This window comes from Aplidium turbinatum, chromosome 10 (assembly GCF_918807975.1).
Source record: "Aplidium turbinatum chromosome 10, kaAplTurb1.1, whole genome shotgun sequence".
NCBI classification, from domain to species: Eukaryota; Metazoa; Chordata; class Ascidiacea; order Aplousobranchia; family Polyclinidae; genus Aplidium; species Aplidium turbinatum.
Genome location: NC_137481.1, coordinates 7,751,616 through 7,772,474, shown reverse-complemented (window position 1 = coordinate 7,772,474; position 20,859 = coordinate 7,751,616).

Below are 20,859 nucleotides of genomic sequence, written 5' to 3'. Positions count from 1 at the left end.
TTTTTACTTCTGAACATCATGTCGAAAAACAAACCATGCTAAAACATAGCTTGAAGTACAGAAAAAGGTAGAAGCAACAAAATGTGAAAGCGTGGTTGAATCCGATATAAAATTATAAGTTTGAAATTTGGCTTGGTTGCTACACTGCAATCTCCTTTGCTTTTTTTTACTGAGTAGGCCTACACTTGAAACTCGATTTGCATGAGCTAATTTCAATCTCTTAACTCAATTGTAAACTTATTTGTATGAGCCAATCCTAAGCACACTTGCAAAAACATTGACTGCAATAGGAAAGTAAGGAAATGCAATTCTTGAAATGAGCGATTGTGGTTGCAGATTTGCTATATAAGAACCAATAAGCTGCCAATGTGACAGTTACACTAAAATCTCATTTAGTTATTAACGAACAGTTTAAAAAACTCCAATTACAGCAAAAGCATATTCCAAGTTGGTGCAAATGAGATTACACAAAACAAACAGCCTGTCTGCCAGGTCTTTGGTTTTATGGGCTAAGTTTAAAGCACCACGACAGTCCTTGATTTTAGCCAGCAAACAGTTTTTGCGGAGATCTGAGTTCATTCAATGTGGGCAGCTTAGAATGCTTAACTTGAACCTCCACAGCCGACCGATGAGTCTGCAACCACTTCTGAGTTGCCGCAGTGCCATTCCATCAATGAGGAGGTGGTCCATTGATGCTGATGAACAACAATGCTGAAACAAGTGATATGGTCAGCCGTGATCGTAGCTGTGTAATGACCAAGTTCATTTGTGAAAATCTACGTTCGGCTTCAGCAGAACTTATAGCAATCATGTTTAGTACTATACGTTCTTGAGCAACTTTATCGTATCTGGTATATGACAAGGATTGTCAACATACAATCGAAAATCGGAAATAGGAGTGATGACATGAAATCTCTCCTCTATTTTTCGTAATCTCTGCTCCCCTTCTTGCCATGGAACTTCGACTGCAGCAGGCCATAACTCTGGTACAATAATTTCCAAGCTCTTCACAGAATTTTCATTGTTGGTGTCCACCATCCTGCTTCCAATGTTCTCAACCAAAGCTTGAATAAACTGATTACGATCAAAAGAAGGGTAGGCTAGTCTCTACGTCGAGCTTTGAACTGGTCCAATGTTGTGCCTTTAAAGGAGTAGTTTTTTGTACTTCCGGAACTCAAGTTAACAACTTCATCAAACGAATACTTTCCTTCTTGAATAGCTTTTTTTATTTGAAGTAGGCTAGAGAATTAACAGTCCATTTGACATGACGATTAGCTACTACGAAGTTGATATTCCCAGTCTGGAGAGTTTCTGACAAAAGTGATAATTGGCGATTGCTATCAACTTATGTTCGTGTTTTTTTGCAGTTCTGTTGTGAGAAAGCTGTTAAAGTGTTACTTGTTCAGTCAAGAAGTTGTTGTTCAGCCAGAAAAGCTGAAAAATGGAAGCTTGAACGAGCCCCCCCTGAGCCCCCCCTACATCAAGCCTTTTCGTTTTTCGGGGGGCTGGGCCCCCCCAGGAATGCAACCCTGATGATATTACCTGACAGGAGTCAACAAAAAAGCGATCATACGCAAACACCAGCGCGGATTCGCGGGGGAACTCGGAAGCAGCGGATGGCGAAGCGCAGCAAGCGACCTTTTCTGTTTATTGAAGGTTGCCACACAAATTTTGAATTATGCTGGATTGTGATCAAAACTCCAGAAAATCGAAAAATAAAGCAAGCTGCTACAAAAATTTAGTCGAAAACATATTCGATGAAAACCAGACAAATGTATAATTTTATTAGTTTATTTTAACAATAACCAAAGCACAATAATGATATGCTAGAAAAGAAATAGCTGGAAAGGGAGCACAACACTTCCCAAGCTGGTTATCGTGATAGAACTATGCAAAAACAGAGGTACCGTATATGGTTAGTGGTTTTGAATCTTTATCCTCGGACTGACAAAGTTTCGCACACTTTCAGAGGCTTTTGACCATCGGGAGTTACTAAAGAAGTAGATGCGTAGGCTATATGTACGAAGGAGGGAGGAAGTAGGGATATCTAAAGAAGTAGATGCGAAGGCTTTCATTACGTCTGACAATAGCCTACATACCTCCTGTTTATCGTAAAATTACAATTGGCACCGATAGTTACTTTAATAAACCTTGTTATGATAACCTGCATTGAGTTGTTACTTATTAGGTACCGTCAGGATTCAGGAAAGGATATCCACTGAAACGAATGCTCATAATTCAACTACCGCACCCGAATACGGTAGCCTATTTGCTTTACACCTAGCCTACTGCAAAGGCTTTGTAAAGAAAAACAGCTTTCTGGTACTCTTTCAATTGTCTTTCCAAACAAGCATTTTTTAAATATGTTCTACGCATGGATATCTAGAGAAGGGGATATGAAGGCTCGCAGCGATTACCTTATTCTCATGACACTACCAGGGCGGTAGTTTGCAGCGCTTTAAACATGTGGTTCTTTTTAAAATCGTAGAAAGTTTTGCAGTGCAGCTGGTACAGTCAGCTACAGAAGACAGTTAGCAAATGTCACGTAGAGCATATTTAAAGAATACTTGTTTACAAACACAGTTGAAAAGTTACCAGTAAGCTGTTTTTTTTTAACAAAGCCTTTGCAGTAGGCTAGATGTAAAGCAAGTACATGGGTAGTGTAGTTGAATTAACAAGCTGGTCACAGCGGTAAACCATAATTTCTTCGTGGGAAAATTGTAACTTAAAGTTCCCGGATCCTTTCGTCTGCATATAATGACCGAAGAAACACACACTTGAACTTCTTTTCAAACAGTGTATTTCTGTAAAAATTAGCCCACGGCTACCAAAAACGAGGGGGTGCAACGCGTACACCACTTAAACTGTCACTACACAACAGATTAGGCTACTTGGTTAAAAGACGGAACTTTTGTCCAGCTAGCAAGCACTAAGCCAACAGTTAAATGTGCGGCCAACTTTCAAACAATCATTTTACGAATGACCAGAATAGATAGCAATATCTCAAATTCACGTATGCAGTACTGTGACGCAATAATGAAAGACAATTATGAAGTCATTCCAACAGGTGTTTAAGCTGATGTAATATTTCCTGTTTAAACAGGCCCAAACAGGTCTTATGAACGATGGTGCAATTTTGGCACATGCTTAGGAATTTCCATGACGTAATATTCAGTAGACTTGAACGGTTTTTATATGACGTTTGATTTGGTGAAAATTGTCGGGAACATAGCGGCCCCTAGTTATGACAGTCTGACATGGCATAACTAAAAAGAAATGACGACAATTGTGAGCCAATGAATAAAAACACATGATACACAAATTGTTTGAATCACTCACGTTTAAGTTAATACGCAAATACAAAGGGCATGCAAAGAATGAACAGCAATAAGAATAAACACGACGATACATGAAATTGGTACCATAGGTACACGCTAAAATGACGCTATATACAATTGTTGCGATAATAACCGACTGTTCTGGGCTCAGACAAGTATCGGCCACCGCAGACAAAACCAGGCTCAAACCCTAACACTTAGGTGTTCTTTACGGGGGCGAGGCACGAAATATCCCTCAACACGTAGTCTACTTTTACTTTCCCCGTACTCTCATCATAGTTGCAGACGGCAACTTTGGCTCTACGAACCACAGGCTTCCCTTTCCTAATTTGTGGAACTACCTCATGCACCCTCCCAAGTTGATACTTCCCACGTTTACCAATGTCTTGGAGAGAACCTACCACTACAAGTTGACCAGGCTCCAAATTCTCGGCCATTTTTAGCCATTTTTTCCGGCCCTGAAGACCTGGCAAGTAAAAATCGATCCATTTACTCCAAAACTGCTGAGAAAGTGACAAATTAAACCGATAATCCCTTCTTAATTGGTCACGATCATGTGGTTGCCCAACAGCACAGTATGGGTCTAAGTATGGGGTCAAAAGTGAGGCAGGGGTGATGACAGTAAAATCCCTAGGGTCGTCACTCAAAGGTACCAAAGGGCGTTCGTTCACGATCCGAACGGCACTGCCTGTGTACGTAAGCAGTTCAATAAAATTGGGCTTACGAATTGAAGAGTCCAAAATGTGAAAAAATGCAATTTTAAATTGTTTAACCATTGCCTCCCAGGCGCCACCTTGCGCCGGAGCATACGGAGGTATAAATTCCCAGTTTATCTCTCTCTGTCTCAGGGCGTTGTGAAATTCAGCTGATTCTATCAACTCGGGTAACTTCTTAGATGCTGCCTGAAAGGTACTTCCATTATCGGAATAGATAGCATTAACCTGCCCACGTAAATCTGTAAACCTTGTAAAGGCAAGTAAAAAATCACTCAGCGACAATGACGTGACCAGCTCAACATGAATAGCGCGAGATGCCATACATGTGAATAAGAGTCCCCAAGCTTTTTTGTGACTCCTACCTTCAACAAAGGTCAATGGTCCAAGATAGTCCAAGCCGCAATCAAAAAAGGGTTTCCTATGGGCAGTTGTGCGAGACAAAGGTAAATCAGACATGAGCTGCCTTATAGGCCGAGCTTTCTCAATCGCACATACACCACAATCATTAAGATACCTCTTCACGGAAGCATTACCATTAGCGATCCAAAACTTCTGTCGCGTAGACAACAAAGTGTGCTGTACTCCACAGTGCGCATTTCGATTATGATGCGACAGTACAACAAGCCTAGTGAAGGGGTGCTTCGAAGGCAAAACAATCGGATGCTTTGCTTCTAGAGAAATCTCGGGAGAATTACTTAAGCGCCCTTCAATGCGGATTACACCAGCATCATCTACACAAGGTCTGTACTTTTTAAGTGAACGCAATCCTTTCAAGCGTTCCTTCTCACGTTGCGAAGCGCCAACACTACCCCGCTTTATCACTTCCTCAAGTGCATCCGGCGATCGTTTGGTCATTAAATGTAACACATCGCCATACACGCTTTTCTGAACAAACTTCACAGTTAAGTCTAAGGCTTTATCAAGATAAGAGGCGTCCAGTTTTGGCTTCATAAAGCTACGCTTTTTCGTTTTACAGCACAAAAATTCAACAAAAGCAACCAAATAAGCAATTCTCTTTTTCATAACATACAAAGAAGGTGCGGCCTCGATCAATCTGTGAAGGCCACCCTGTCCAACGTCAAGCGACCCCTCTTCGTCACGAAGATATAGGCTATGGACAGGTACTGGAGTGGGGTTTTCTACAGATGGAATTTCTTCACACTGATAGAGAAGACTAGAACCATTTAACCACAACTCTCGAAACTCTTTCTTTGTAATAAGATTTGGCCTTGTGCCAACATCAGCTGGGTTCATATCGGTAGGGCAAAAACGCCAATCCTGGGCTCCAGACAACAATAAAATATGCTCAACTCGACGCGTAATAAACTTATTCAAACGTAAATCAGGGTTCTTAACCCACTGCAACACAGTCCGAGAATCACACCAAAAATACTTACTGCAGTCGGGCATCTTCAATGCCTCGTAGGCCTGCTTCACGAGTCTTGCTGTATTTAAAGCGGCAACAAGCTCTTTCCTAGCTATCGGCCAAGAAAACTGATTTTTTACAACAATGGTAGATTTACCCAGAACGAAAGACACACTCGGAACTCCGTTAACCAGTCTACGTAAGTAAACAACAGAAGAGAAAGCTTGATTCGAAGCATCACTAAACCCATGCAATTGATATGAAACAATATCATCAGGACTGCACACACCAGAGTTTGCAAAATACCATCTCGGTAACGAAAAATCCTTAAGCAGGTCCAAAGAGCGAAGCCACGACTCCCACTCTTTAACAAAGCTATCAGGGACCTCGGTGTCCCAATCAAACTTGTCTATCGCCAATTGCTGAAGTATAAGGCGTGCTTTTAGAAAAAATGGCGCTCCAAAGCCTAGCGGATCAAAATTTTGTCCAAGCTGACTGAGCATACTTCGGCGCGTGTGTTTAGCTAAGGGCTTTAAGGAACATGCGATACGCATCTCGTCAGACTCGGTTTGCCACACACAACCCAATGTCTTCGCTGATGGCAAAGTCATATTTTCAGTCTGAAAGTCAATGTCACGAATCAAAGGTGAAAGCATCTCATTATCCAAATTTGACAAGACAATCATAGACTCCTTGTTAGCACTCCACTTAACAAGTTTAAACCCACGGCTATCAAACAAAGCAATTGATTCATGAGTGATTTGCTGAGCTTCCTCTAAGCTATCAGCCGAAAATATAAAATCATCCATGTACATATTATTTGCAATATTGCAGAGAGTCAATTCACCAGCACTGCTGGGATTCTGCTCGATCATTTTCTTTATAGCCAAGCAAGCGATATACGGGCTACTCTTTATTCCCCAAGGGTGTACACAAAAACGAAATGGTACCATCCTACCATTTTCAAGGTCATCATCTTCAAACCACAATATACGAAACAAATCCCTTTGCGACTCCGGTAACTTTATTTGAAAGAAGCATTTAGTCACATCAGCCATGAGACCAAATCTACCAAGCCGAAATCTAGCCAAGACATTTACCAGAGGGTTTAACAAGTCAGGACCCGAAAACATTACATCATTAACACAAGTTCCTCGAAATTCAGACTTGCCATCGTAAACAATGCGCTTTTTTAATTGTGACGTCACAAAGTATGGTAAATACCATTCAAATCCCTTGACATTTCCTGCTTCACCCGCGCGCTCAATATAGCCATTAGATTTAAGATCTTTCATGGTGTCAGTAAGGAAATCACGAAGTTCAGGTTGTTTTAAAGCTTTCTTTCTTAAAGCAGCAGCTCTATCTGACGCCAACACAAAATTGTTAGGTAGATCAATATCTTCCTTCAACGGAACAGGTATCTCAAATCGACCATCTTTCAACTCAATATTCGGTTCGACAAGTTCTCTAGCCAAAATATCATTGCGAGACAAATCACATTTTTCATTTTGCAAAGTCAAATCCTGAATGACTTTATTCAGGTCTGCTATTTCCATATCACGAGACTCAATTTTACGCTGAAAGCCAGAGATGACATCCGACTCTGAAGACGTCTGCACTCTGCACACTTTAGCAACGCTTTCAACTAAGGGTGACTTACCACCACAAGCCAACCAACCGAGAGGAGTGAGTAAAGCATGCGGTTCACTGCGATTTTCACCAACACGTTCTTCTTTTGCCCACATCAAATAAGCGTTGTCGTTTCCAATCAGTACATCTACAGTACTACAATCATTCAAATGAAACATATTCACGTCATGAAAATGACGGAAACTACTTAAATCCTGCTTATGTGGTAAAGTCTTAACATCGTCAGCCCAAGCTGGGTTAACCACCGAAGTTATATCACAAAACAGTTCATTCGTCTCTAACGACTGAATGTTGAGTTTAACAAGTTCAGCACAAGTAAGTTTCTGACCAGCCAGAGTATCCATTTTAAACGACGCTTTATCATACGGTTTAAGGCCAAGTTCGCACACCAAGTCACTCGAAACAAAGGTCAACTGCGAACCAGGATCATGCTGACAATACACCAACTTCGATTTGCCAGTCATTGGATTCAAAACACGAGCAGCAGTAACGCGGTTAAAGGCTGCTTTAACATTTCCAATCTTAACATTACGCACAGGAACTCTGGCACCAGCATCATCTTTACCGACCGAATCCAGAGAATCACGTGACGTCACATAAAAATCATGCAGAAGAAAATAGTGTTTCCTATCGTTGGTAGGTCCACACTTACGACAGTTATTTGCATGATTACAGTCTCTAACCATATGCTGGCGCAAACAATTCAAGCATTTGCCAGCTTTCACAATGACATCTCTCCGATCTTTAGGTGTCAAGCGCAAAAATTCTTTACAATTAGACAAAAAATGATATTCAACTTGACCACGTGACGAACAACAAAAACATGCCGGTATGTCACTACGTCTGGCCACACCGCCGCGCGGTGCGCCAACAGCAGTCGAGTAGCCTACTGCGAACTCCCTGAAATCACATTATCATGGGGTTTTACCGACGTCTGCCTAACCGGACATGAAGGCAATTTTCCTTTGCCAAACTTTTTAAAATGCTGCGACTCACCAGAATCGCCCATTAGCATAATGCTAAAATCAGTCGACTTGCGCGTTTCCTCCCGTACTACAAAATCAAACAAACTCTGAAAGGTAGGTTCCTCAGTGCTACCATACTGATCACCTAAAAAGTCAAGATAACGCTGCTTAGCGTCAAACGGGAGTCGCTTAGCCAAATCCAAAACAAAACGTCCTTCTAATTTATCACGCTGACCATAAGCTTTCGCGTAAAGCAAACACTGCGACAATTCATCTTTAAACTCTTTCAAATCACTGGAAGAGATAGAAGTCAATTTGCTACCATAGCGATACTTTCTAATTTCTGGTTCTGCGAAAAGACCTCCACGAACCCCAAAACGTTGGGACAAGCGAGCTAACGACATTTCTATCCTGTCTTCCTCTGACAAGCCAGGAGTGTCAGAAACCAAATTAGCAATCGTTTGTGCAGCTGTTCTAACACAAGCTGCTTGCAACAAAGTCAAACGAGTTCCCTTAAAGGGCGAAGCTGCCATCAAGGCCATAACACGATTTTTAAAGAAAACAAATGGCATATTATTACCATCGTAACCAATCAAGGCCGCCTTATCGAAGAACGTCCTACTATTTTGGTATTCAAAAAAGCAATCCTGCTGTTGAGAACTCGATTTAGCGGGAGAAGACAAGCTATATCCCTTAATGGGCTGAGTGGGCTCAGTCACATGCACAGCCCGATCACGATTCTCACATACGTTAAAATCAGGAGACACGATACGCCTCTCACAACCACCCAAATTACGTGTAGCTGGGCGATCAAAAACTAGCGGCGCTGAAAACTGTGAAGGGGGCAAAGCATTACTGCTAATGGCGGCCCCGTGACCTGTACGCTCTGGGGGAGGAGTTCGGTTGTAATTTGCAGACCTTGGCTCTACAGCCTTCGGAAGATCCTTAGCCGCGGCCCCGAGACCTCCTGAAACAGCTGGAAAACATGTGGATTGTACAGGTCCACTTACGGATTGAACAGGCGTGTGGAAAAGGTTAGGTAAATTAAACTGTGATTGATGTTCACTTCTGGAATGCCTAGAAGAGCCCTTCCTAGAGCTACGCCGGGAGCCCAACTCAGAACGATATTCAGCTAAAACTACCTCTTTACGTTGTTCGGCCCTCAACTGAGCGTCTTTGAGTGCGAACTCAGCAGCTCTAGCTTCGGCTCTCGCGGCGGCCTCAGCAGCTCTCGCTTCGGCCTCAGCAGCTCTCGCGTCGGCCTCAGCTCTCGCGGCAGCCTCAGCTCGTATGACCTCAGCTCGTATGGCCTCAGCTCTTGCGGCAGCCTCTGCTCGTGCGGCAGCCTCAGCTCGTATGGCTTCAGCTCTTGCGATGGCCTCAGCAGCTCTTGCTTCGGCCTCAGCTTGGATCTGGAGCTCCTCTCGTCTTAACTGTAGGTTAATTTGTGCAACTATCCGTGACGAGCTCTCAGACATCCTAGTGCTTACATTTGAGGCGCTATCCTCAGGATGTATGTCAGCATCCAACCTATCTGACAACTCACTTTCTTTTTGTTCGAAGTTATTTTTTAACGAGTTAAATTCGGGATCTACCCTATCACGAAGTTCTGCCAAGATTGCAGAGTTAACAATTTTACTCAAAAGAGCATGGAAATGCCGTAATTCCTCTTCTAAAGTAGATAACTTAGATCTAAAAATTAACAGATCCTGCTTATCACTCAAAGAACCTAGGGCTACAGAAAGTTTCCCAATTTGAGTCAAAATATCCCGTCTAAGATGCCGGGCCTCTCGAACTGACTTAGCCTCATCGTTAATGGGTCCCTCCCCAGAATGGCCTGCCCGACCGCAAAGAACATCATCAGGCTTAAACTCAGTCGAGTCGACGGCGGTCGAGTCCCTGTCGCCACCGAGTGTAGACATATTAAATGTTAGGGCTAAATTTAACAATTAAAAAATTAAGTTACACAAACACACAAAATTACAGTAGTTATAAAAAACTTAACTGCAAAGACCGTAAAAATACAAAAAAGAATTTAAATGCACGATACCGTAGCTGTACGAGTATGTGAAGTCCAAACGTCCACAAAACTTGCTTGGATTCTTCCACTTGAATCTTCAAGCACAGATGGATTGCCTTTAATCTTCTTTCTTGCCAATGAATGTCAAAGTTATTTTTTCTTCTGTACCAAACTGAGAAGAAATGTCTTTACTTTTCTTTACTTCTTTAGACTACCAACCAATAAGATCTTCTTTTATTATTTCTTTGCTTCTAAGTGCTTCTTAGCCTACCAACTAACCAACTTCGTCTTTTATTTTTTTGCTTCTAAGTGCTTCTGTGCCAAACACTAGACAGAGAATCGTCTTTTATTTTTTATGGTCACAGCGGTAAACCATAATCTCTTCGTGGGAAAATTGTAACGTAAGATTCCCAAATCCGTTCGTCTGCATGTAATGACCGAAGAAACACACACTTGAACTTCTTTTTCAAACAGTGTATTCCTGTAAAATTAGCCCGAGGCTACCGAAAACGAGGGGGTGCAACGCCTACACCACTTAAACTGTCACTACACAACAGATTACTTGGATAAAAGACGGAACCTTTGTCCAGCTAGCAAGCACTAAGCCAACAGTTAAATGTGCGGCCAACTTTCAAACAATCATTTTACGAATGACCAGAATAGATATCAATATCTCAAATTCACGTAGAAAGTAACTGTGACGCAATAAATGAAAGACAATTATGAAGTCATTCCAACAGGTGTTCAAGCTGATGTAATATTTCCTGTTTAAACAGGCCCAAACAAGTCCAAACAAGTTTGACACAAGTCTATGAACGATGGTGCAATTTTGGCACATTTTCTAGCAACTTCCATGACGTAATATTCAGTAGACTTGAACGGTTTTATATGACGTTTGATTTGTACAGAGATTGGCCGTAACAGCCGTATGCGTCAACGCAACTTGTAAAAAGATTTGGCGGCGTCAGCGCATACACTAGCGTAAACGAATTTTGTTTGCTAGGTGCCAAACATTCACACGGTATAATATAAACCACTCGAAACAAACAAGTTTTATTTTGAATTTTCACGAAGAAACACAAGCATCTGAAAGTGTTCATCTGACATGTTGCTGTGTTTTGGTTCCAATATGATTTGCCCATTGAAAACATTCTTTCAACTGCAGCGCTGGAAGGTATTGGCGTTGTAGCGAGAAAAAAGACATTAAAAAGTATGCGTTGACGCTATGCGCTAAAAAACGCAAAAACTTTACGGCGTAGCCTCAAGCACAAACTACCCAAAAAAATGTGGCCGCAAGCGTTAGCGTAACCAAAAAGTCTACGCCGCAAGTATGCGGCGCAGAATTTGCGGCGTATACATACATCTCTGGATACATCTGACAAAATTATTAGGCTGCTGCAGCTTTAGTGACAGGGAATAGAGAAGGTAGGTAGCCTAAGCTATATTGGCATATAACAAGATCTGGATTGACAGTTTACGGTTTGCGTTTGGAGTCCGATTTGAGTTTCGAGTCAACACTTCCAAAATATTTGAAGCAAAAGTAGCTCTGGAGTCACAGATATTAGCGTTTAACAGTTTGAGTCCAAAAACCTGACTTCGTATGCTACACCTCTGGCCATAGCATCTTTTCACAAATTGGGACTAGGTGGGCAAATTTTCAAAAAAGGTCACTTTTAGCGCGAGGGTTATGTTAAAAAGGGCACTTTTCGCGCGTAAATGATCGGAAAAAGGGCGTTTTTCCGGAGCGTAAAACTTAAAAATGTAGATTTCTCTGACAAATAGTGGATGAAAAGGCATATTATAACTAGACTAAACTTTTGAGACCCATAATTTATTCCTATATTCATCCCCGCCCACAATATTTTGTAAATAATAGCCTAATGTAGGCCTAATAAAATTTAATCTAGCAACATTTAGTTGCAGAGGTCTCTTGTACTAAGGTAAAAAGTACAACGGCTTTTCAGGGCACGGCAGTGCTCGAACTGTCGAAAAGTACCGACGACCCACCGTACTGCAGCTGAACACCGAGGGCATCACGGCCAGCAAGCTCAACATCATCGAGCACCTGGCCACCAAGCATCAAGCCCTCATCATCCTCCTCCAGGAGACTCACTGTACATCTGTGGACAAGTTGGTAATAACCAACTTCACACTCGCAGGCGCAACCTGCAGCAGGAAACACGGCCTCGCCACGTTTGTCCATGACCGGCTGAGCTGGTCCTTGGTTGACCAATCCCAAGCTCAATCGGAGATCGAGTGGCTTTGTGTAGATGTAGCAGGCTACAACATCGTCAATGTCTACAAGCCTCCACCTTCGCGGATAACATCAACAGCCATCCCAGTGTTCCCCCACCCCAGCCTCTACGCTGGCGATTTTAACTGCCACCACACTGACTGGGGCTACAACTCCATCAACAACGACGGAGAAAGTCTGGCCGCTTGGGCAACCAACAACAACCTCGCCCTCTTATACGATCCTAAGGGCGTACCGAGCTTCCACTCCGGTCGTTGGAACACTGGCACGAACCCAGACCTGGCTTTCGCAAGTGATGACCCCGATGATCGCCAGCCGGACAGACGTGTGCTAGAGAAGTTCCCAAGGTCTCAACACCGACCCTCGCTAATTACGGCCCCCTTGCTTGCCACACCTATTCCGAGCAAGCCTGTCAAGCGATGGAACTTCAGAAAGGCCGATTGGGAATACTACAGCTTACTCACAAACGAAGCTACGCAGTACCTCCCATCCCCACACACCATCAAAGTGGATGAAGCCTACCAGGACTTCTGTGATGCAATCATATCTGCGGCAAAAGACTCCATCCCGCGAGGTCGACGGAAAAACTACATACCTTGCTGGGATGTGGAGTGCGACAGGCTCTACCGCGACTTCCTCCGTTCCCCCCAGGGCACCGCCACCACCAACTCAGCAACAGCCCTGCTGGCAAGATTGGATTCAAAGAGGAAGAAGCGCTGGACAGAAGCCATAGACTCAATCGACTTCACGCACTCCAGCCGCACAGCATGGAGTACACTCAACAACCTCACTGGCAGATCACGTGCCTCTCGTCGCCAATGCCCCATTTCAGCAAATGCCATCGCCTCACAACTTGTGAAAAATGGAGTGCACAGAACGAGAGACCGTGAATCAGACAAGTCCGTTCTCAAGGAAATGACGGACCTCTGGAAGGTCCCAACACCTGTCGAGGGCAACATCTCTGGTGAGTTTACCCCAGAAGAATTTGCCTCCGCCCTCCAGCACCTAAAGCCAGGCAAATCCCCGGGCCTTGACCACCTATGCCCGGAACTAATACTCCAAGCTGCCCCCTCTATGAGGTCCTGGTTAAAAGACTTCCTTTCCTGCTGCTTGCGTCACCTGCGCATCCCAAGAATCTGGAGAAGAGCCCTAGTGGTTGCAGTCCCAAAGCCGAAGAAGCCCCCAGGGGATCCGAAGAGCTACCGTCCCATCTCTCTGCTCTGTATCCCCTTCAAGATACTCGAAAGACTTATCTACGCCCGTGTCGAACCGATAATAGATCCTCAGCTCCCTCGGGAACAAGCCGGCTTTCGCCACGGTAGATCAACTGTAGACCAGGTCACCCTGATGACCCAAGACATCGAGGACAGCTTCTCGGCAAAAAAGAAGGCTGGCGCCGTGTTTGTCGATCTCACGGCTGCCTACGACACTGTATGGCACAGCGGCCTTACCTGCAAACTACTTCGTCTCCTTCCTGACAGGCACATGGTCCATATGATTATGGAACTTGTGCAAAACCGCAGCTTTACTCTTTCCACCGGTAGCGGCCGACGAAGTAGACTACGTCGACTCAGGAACGGCGTCCCACAGGGCTCTGTCCTGGCTCCCCTCCTCTTTAACACTTACATCTATGACCTGCCTGACACCATCTCCAGGAAGTATGCTTACGCAGACGATCTGGCTCTCCTGCATCCAGCCGGAGACTGGCAGTCAATGGAGAGGAACCTAAGCCAGGACATGTCAACTATATCAACATATCTCCAGAAATGGAAGCTACAGCTCAGCAAGGCAAAGACAGTGTCGGCGGCCTTCCATCTAAACAACAAGGAAGCAAAACGTGAGATCAACATTACCACCGATGACGAACACCTCCCCTACTGCGCCGAACCCACCTACCTCGGCGTAACCCTGGACAGGTCACTCACGTACCGACGACACCTGGAGTCACTGCGCAAAAAACTATCGGCGCGCGTTGCACTTTTGAGGCGGCTGGCGGGTTCCGGCTGGGGAGCTGATGCGAAAACCCTTCGCACAGCTACCTTGGCCCTCGTCCATTCTACCGCTGAGTACTGCGCACCAGTGTGGTGCCGCAGCTCTCACACCCGCCACATTGACACCGCCATCAATGACGCACTACGCACTGTGACTGGATGCCTGCGTCCCACTCCAACGGACTGCCTTCCCATCCTTGCAGGCATCCAACCTGCTGAGCTTCGCCGTAAAGGAGCCATGATTTCCCTTGCTCGTCGCGCACTGGACCCCGACCACCTCCTCCACAGTGCACTCCAGCGCCTACCTGGAGGACAGCAGCGACTGAAATCAAGACGCCCATTTGTGCCCGCCGCACAACAGCTTCTGAACAACGTTGAAGATCTTGGAATAAGTGCGGCACACTGGACGAACTACACATGGAACATGGAGTGGCAAAACAACACCTCCCGACTCCATGATTTCCTACCCGACGTCGATCCCCACCCTCCGGGAATGTCCCTCGCAAGACTTGCGTGGGTCCGGCTTAACCGCCTACGAACCGGCGTCGGTCGCTTTCGTTCAGACATGTGCAGATGGGGCCTGGCTCCCTCACCGGGATGCGAGTGTGGCGCCACAGACCAGACAGTAGATCATGTCGTCCATGACTGCCCAATCCATCAACCACCACATGGAACGCTTGGACTGAAGACCCTGGATGACGAGACTGTAGAGTGGCTGATGACATCATGCCCAAACATATAGTCCCGAAGAACAGCTCATACGACGAAGAAGAAGAAGTTGTTGGGTAGACTGCTGTACAATAAAGCTTACTTTGCACTTATTTTGCTGTACCCGGTTACGCCTACAGCATGTAAGAAAGTGTCGAAAGAGGGAACTGTGTCCTAGTCCATTGTGTTTTAACCTTAATTACATGAAGATTTAAGCAAGCTAACAAAAGCTCTCTTTTTGATCTGGAAGAAAAGTTAGAAGAAGATGCGCATGTTTTGGCAGCTATTGTAAGTCACTGTACTCATTTGTTATACACTTTTATGCCACAAGCTACATGTGTGGTAGGCCATGTCGGAATAGGTACATGCAATCCTATTCCGACATGGCTACACCAGCCTTATGTCATGCAACAACCGATCAGTTAAATTCTAACATGACCTGTTGACAAAATATTTGGTGTTGCACCTATAAAGTAACTGTTGTCATATTACAGTAGTTATATGTTTGTTTTCGCTTTGCAGATGGTAACTACAGTAAATCATACTCAAAAAAGATTAGAACCTCCCAGACAGCAAAACCCGTCATTTTTACATTGATGTGACGTCTGCGGACATTGAACCAATGTAAAAATGACAGATTTTGCTGTCTGGGCTTTTAATTATTCAACTGCTCAGTTTCAATTTTTAAAACTTGTTTGTTTTGCTCTAAATGCTTCCACATACATTTTGTGTGCAGAAATAATTTAGTTTGTAAAATAGAATCATGTTTATTAGACCAATTTATGATGATTTTTAAAGAATAACCTAACGATTAACCAATATATAGAACGTGTGGTTGTTTGGTTTGAGTTCACGATCTAGACTTCGCTTGTTACCTTGTTCAGTTTTAAACTGACTATTGAGTAACGTGTGGATGTTCATTTAACAGCGATGGAAAATAACAACGGTTGGAGGAAATGATTGTACCGAAACTGTGTGGAGAGTTATGCGACTTTTAATGAATGACGATCTGGCCGCTCAGTTTAATTGGAGTGGAAAAAACGAAAAAACTGCCTTTCTTGATCTGAAAATAAAAAAGTGTTATTTGGTAAGTTTGTATTTATATAATTGTATCTTTAAGTAGTTTTACGAGCTACCGTCAGTAATAAGTGCTGCAATGCTATTGCTAACACCATGCATACTACAGTACGATACGATGGTGGAAAATGCCAGGCTTCTTTGTTTTTATGAATGGAAGTTAAATATAAATCAAATCAACTGAGGATTGACAAATTGGAAGATTTATCAAGGAATGGAATATTTCTGTAATATAAACGTTAAAATGTGACAACGTCCTGTAATATATCAGTTTTTACTATTTAGCCATGCCTTCCCGATATCACATGCGTGGTTGTTGTTGCAGGATAAAACACGGGTTTCAGCAGCACCTTATCAACCCCCCTCCCCCACCGATGTGACGCTAACGTAACGCTTTACATACCCCCCTCCCCGTCGCAGGCGTTACGTAATATTTGAACGTTCCCTAATTACAATTTTTTTTTTATTACTACCCGTCTTGCTACGTCATAGGGGGGCTTATACAGTACATTTAATTGTAATGAACCCCGCTCATGTCCTCATACAGGTTAAGGATACTTGCCATCGGTTCGATCCCTAATAATGAGTTAGTAGTGTAATTAAGTTGTTGTGAGCGAAATTGTTTTCACGGAGAGCTCATATTGTATTATTACAGATGTGATACAAGGCAAGCCAAGGCGACGGACAAAGTTATCAAATCTGCAGTGAAGCGGTATTTGAAGGCGGCTGGTGACAGAAATGAAAAAAAAAGAACCGGGCAAACAAAACTTCCGGCGCAGATAAAAATTCGGACGATACATGAACGCTATCTGTTTTTTGATTGTTTGTTGACCTTTTAGTGTTCTCTTTTAACATCTTGCTGCGAATTATTATTTTTGCGTGCCTCTTAATTCGGTTTGCTTCCTTCGTACAGTAGTTGTATTTGGGAAAATCTTATCCCGACAAGCTATTGCCAAACACTGTTGTGCCGTCTATTCACTAATATTAATTCTTGTAGTGAAGTCGAGTTTAATGTTATTAATCATTTAATTAATATGTTTAATGTTGTTATTCAAACGTGTTTTCGGAGGGGTGTTTTGCCGCCAGTACTAATCCCTAACATTACCCCGAACCAAAGCTCTTTGGCGTCAAAACGACCTGTTCCCGTTTTTTTTGTTTATTTACCTAATGGATGTCGGAACGCAATAATCACTCATGATTGTTGGTATACTGCATGTATCCTACGTGGATTTACATTTTTTTTCATGCAATGGTATGTTATGAAGGTTTGAATTTTGTGCTATCTGGCTTTGAAGGTTGCCAGCATGACAGCCACAACAGATGTGCAAACGAAAATGCGTTATGGTCGTCGTTCAGGCGGCCCTTCCCTATAATTGTGGTTGCCGTGCTGGCAACCCTCAAAACCAGATAGCCCAAAAAACTCATTAATTTGAATTTCTCTGCTGGCTACGTATTAATCTTTATTACATCATAGAGTACAGTAGAAGCAATAGTAGTGTTCTTGATGTTGCTGTGTATTTTCTTCCAGTGCTGTGATTTTGACGTATTGCAATAGGCTACCTATCATATATGCTTATATAATTATGATACTGTCGTATGTAGTACACAATTGGTTTCTAACCGGGAGTAAATATTACTTACCCCTACCCTAGGCCTAAGGTAAATCTTGCAAGCAAACATTTTAATCAAACTCATTATAGTTTGGAAAACCAAGAAAGTTTTTTTAATATATATAATTTTTTGCTTAAAAATTATTGTTTCGCGAAAACTGTCAAAATTCACTTAACAGCTGCTGGGCTTTTACAAATAATCTCATGTTTATAGTCTTTAGCTTTGCTCTCACATGGCTTGGACTTGTAAATTGTTCTGTTATTTGTATTACAAATGATCAGAAAAACCGTCATTCCTTATTACTGAAACATTTTTTAGCATTGTGTTACGAAAATGGAGCTGTGGTAAGACAGTGTATTAAAAATCTTCATTGTTTTCGTTGTTTTACATTCTTGAATTGCGTCTCGCTTTAACCACAAAAAGACAATTAATACACGAAATGCTTCAAAAAGTTTTAGTGTTTTGTTTTGATAATTTTGCAAACAACAGCTGCTGCTGGTGGCCGAAAAAAAGGGCTTCAGCAGGGCGACATTCGTCAGTCCAGCGACAGCGCGCGCAGCCGCAAAAGCGTGCCAGTAAGTTTAGCGAAATTCGTTGGCGTACAGACAGCGCGCCGTTAACTAACTTGAGCGACTTTCGCGATCGAGGCGCTTGCGCACAGCCGACTTTATTGTCGAATTTCGCCAGCGTTACGCCGGCTATGCGATGAGCAGATCGGTGGCGGCTGGATGGCGATTATCGCTGGCGCGTCGCCAATAACTTCGCTAGCGTGGAGCTGGCTAGACGCCAATCTTTGCTACTTGGGTCTTTCTTGCCAATAAATGTCAAAGTTATTTTTCTTCTGTACCAAACTGAGAAGAAATGTCTTTAATTTTCTTTGCTTCTTTAGACTACCAACCAATAAGATCTTCTTTTATTATTTCTTTGCTTCTAAGTGCTTCTGTGCCAAACACTAGACAGAGAACCGTCTTTTATTTTTTATGCTGCCTGTGCTTCCGTACAAACACTAGCCAGAGAATCGTCTTTTATTTTTTTGTGGTCACAGCGGTAAACCATAATTTCTTCGTGGGAAAATTGTAACTTAAAGTTCCCGGATCCTTTCGTCTGCATATAATGACCGAAGAAACACACACTTGAACTTCTTTTCAAACAGTGTATTTCTGTAAAAATTAGCCCACGGCTACCAAAAACGAGGGGGTGCAACGCGTACACCACTTAAACTGTCACTACACAACAGATTACTTGGTTAAAAGACGGAACTTTTGTCCAGCTAGCAAGCACTAAGCCAACAGTTAAATGTGCGGCCAACTTTCAAACAATCATTTTACGAATGACCAGAATAGATAGCAATATCTCAAATTCACGTATGCAGTACTGTGACGCAATAATGAAAGACAATTATGAAGTCATTCCAACAGGTGTTTAAGCTGATGTAATATTTCCTGTTTAAACAGGCCCAAACAGGTCTTATGAACGATGGTGCAATTTTGGCACAAGCTTAGGAATTTCCATGACGTAATATTCAGTAGACTTGAACGGTTTTTATATGACGTTTGATTTGGTGAAAATTGTCGGGAACACAAGCAACCATGCGCATGCTGTGAATATCCAGGCCTGATGCTAATAGCGCAATGCAAGTTATCATAACAAAATTTATTAAACTATTATCGGTGCCGATTGTCATTTTACGATAAACACAAATTATTTACGATCAACAAAAGCCCTTCTATTGTCAGACGTACCGGTAATAAGAGCCTTCGTATCCCCTTCTTTAGATATCTTTGGTTCTACGTAACATTTGCTAATTATTATTGTCTTCTGTAGTTGATTGCAGGCTCAGCTGCACTACAAAACTCCGCAATTTAAAAAAAGACCGCATGTTTAACTCGGTACCAACTACCGCCCTTCTAGTGTCGTGAGAATAAAGCAATCGCTGTGAGCTTTCGTATCCCCTTATTAAGGGAGGATGTTTTCTTCGAAAAGCATTAACTTTGAAGGTAGATGGGAAGAGAAAACGGGGACGTACAAAAAGAGCATGAAAAAAAAACAGGTAAACAATAAGGCCAAGTCGGACTAAAGGAAGAAAATGCAATCGAGAATGGGAGTGAAAGCAATCGCTACAAGGAAAGAATCGGCCACCCACTCGTGGGTACCAAACGAATTTGGATGGAGGCTGGAGCACATACAAATTAAGTAGACTACCAAATAGCAAGCATATGGTAGGGTTGCCATACCGTCCGGAAAATTCCGGACATGTCCGGAATTTAGGGTTAAATTTTGCGTCCGGGAGGAATTTAAAAAAATGCTCAAATGTCCGGAATTTTATGATGGGTGTTTTGGGGAATTAAAATTGCGGGAATAATCCTGTAAATTAGGAGTGTCCTAGAAAATTCGCTCAGCCAGCTCATTTTACTGCATCTGCAATCGTACTGTGCAGTGTGCGCACTGCCAATCCAGAACATTGTTATTTCGTACCGTGTGCATTTTTTTTACTACGAGGTTGTACAGAATTATGATGCAACAGAGCGTTTTCCTTATCAATGATGTTTACCACTTAGAAGTCAGTGTTACCATTTGAGTCTTTTTAAAACCAAATCTGGTTTATTTTGCAACCGTTTGGTTTATTTTTTTTTCGATTTGGTTTATTATTTTTTTTATTTTTCTGTTTTTTTTGGTTGATAATTTGTTTTTTTAACATACTTTACGTCAGGTATTCGGTTCGTTGCAGTGATTACTTCACTCGAATAGTACTTCACTCGAAATAGATTACTCACTCATCGCCAAATATTAGCACGATTAATTTTGTATTACCTTTATGCTACCGATAGACTACTAAATATATTTCTCTATGACCATCTTCTAACACCTTGTCTCAATTTTCGTTATTGAATTATTCTTATCGCAATTTTAGAACTTCTATTAGAATCTGGGGTATCTGCTTGACTCGAAGACCCATGGTCTCTTCGCAGATTCCCGTTGCTGGAAATTCCTTTTTTATTGCTGTATTTATTGTATTATATTTACCTACAACGAAATAAAATCAATCAATCAATCAATCGAACAAATTTTTTAGGTTATTTCTGCTTTAATGTCCGTGTTTCATGGACGTATTCAAGTAGTTGAGAGAGAAAACAATTCCGTTGCAGAAGTGCTAGAAAATTTG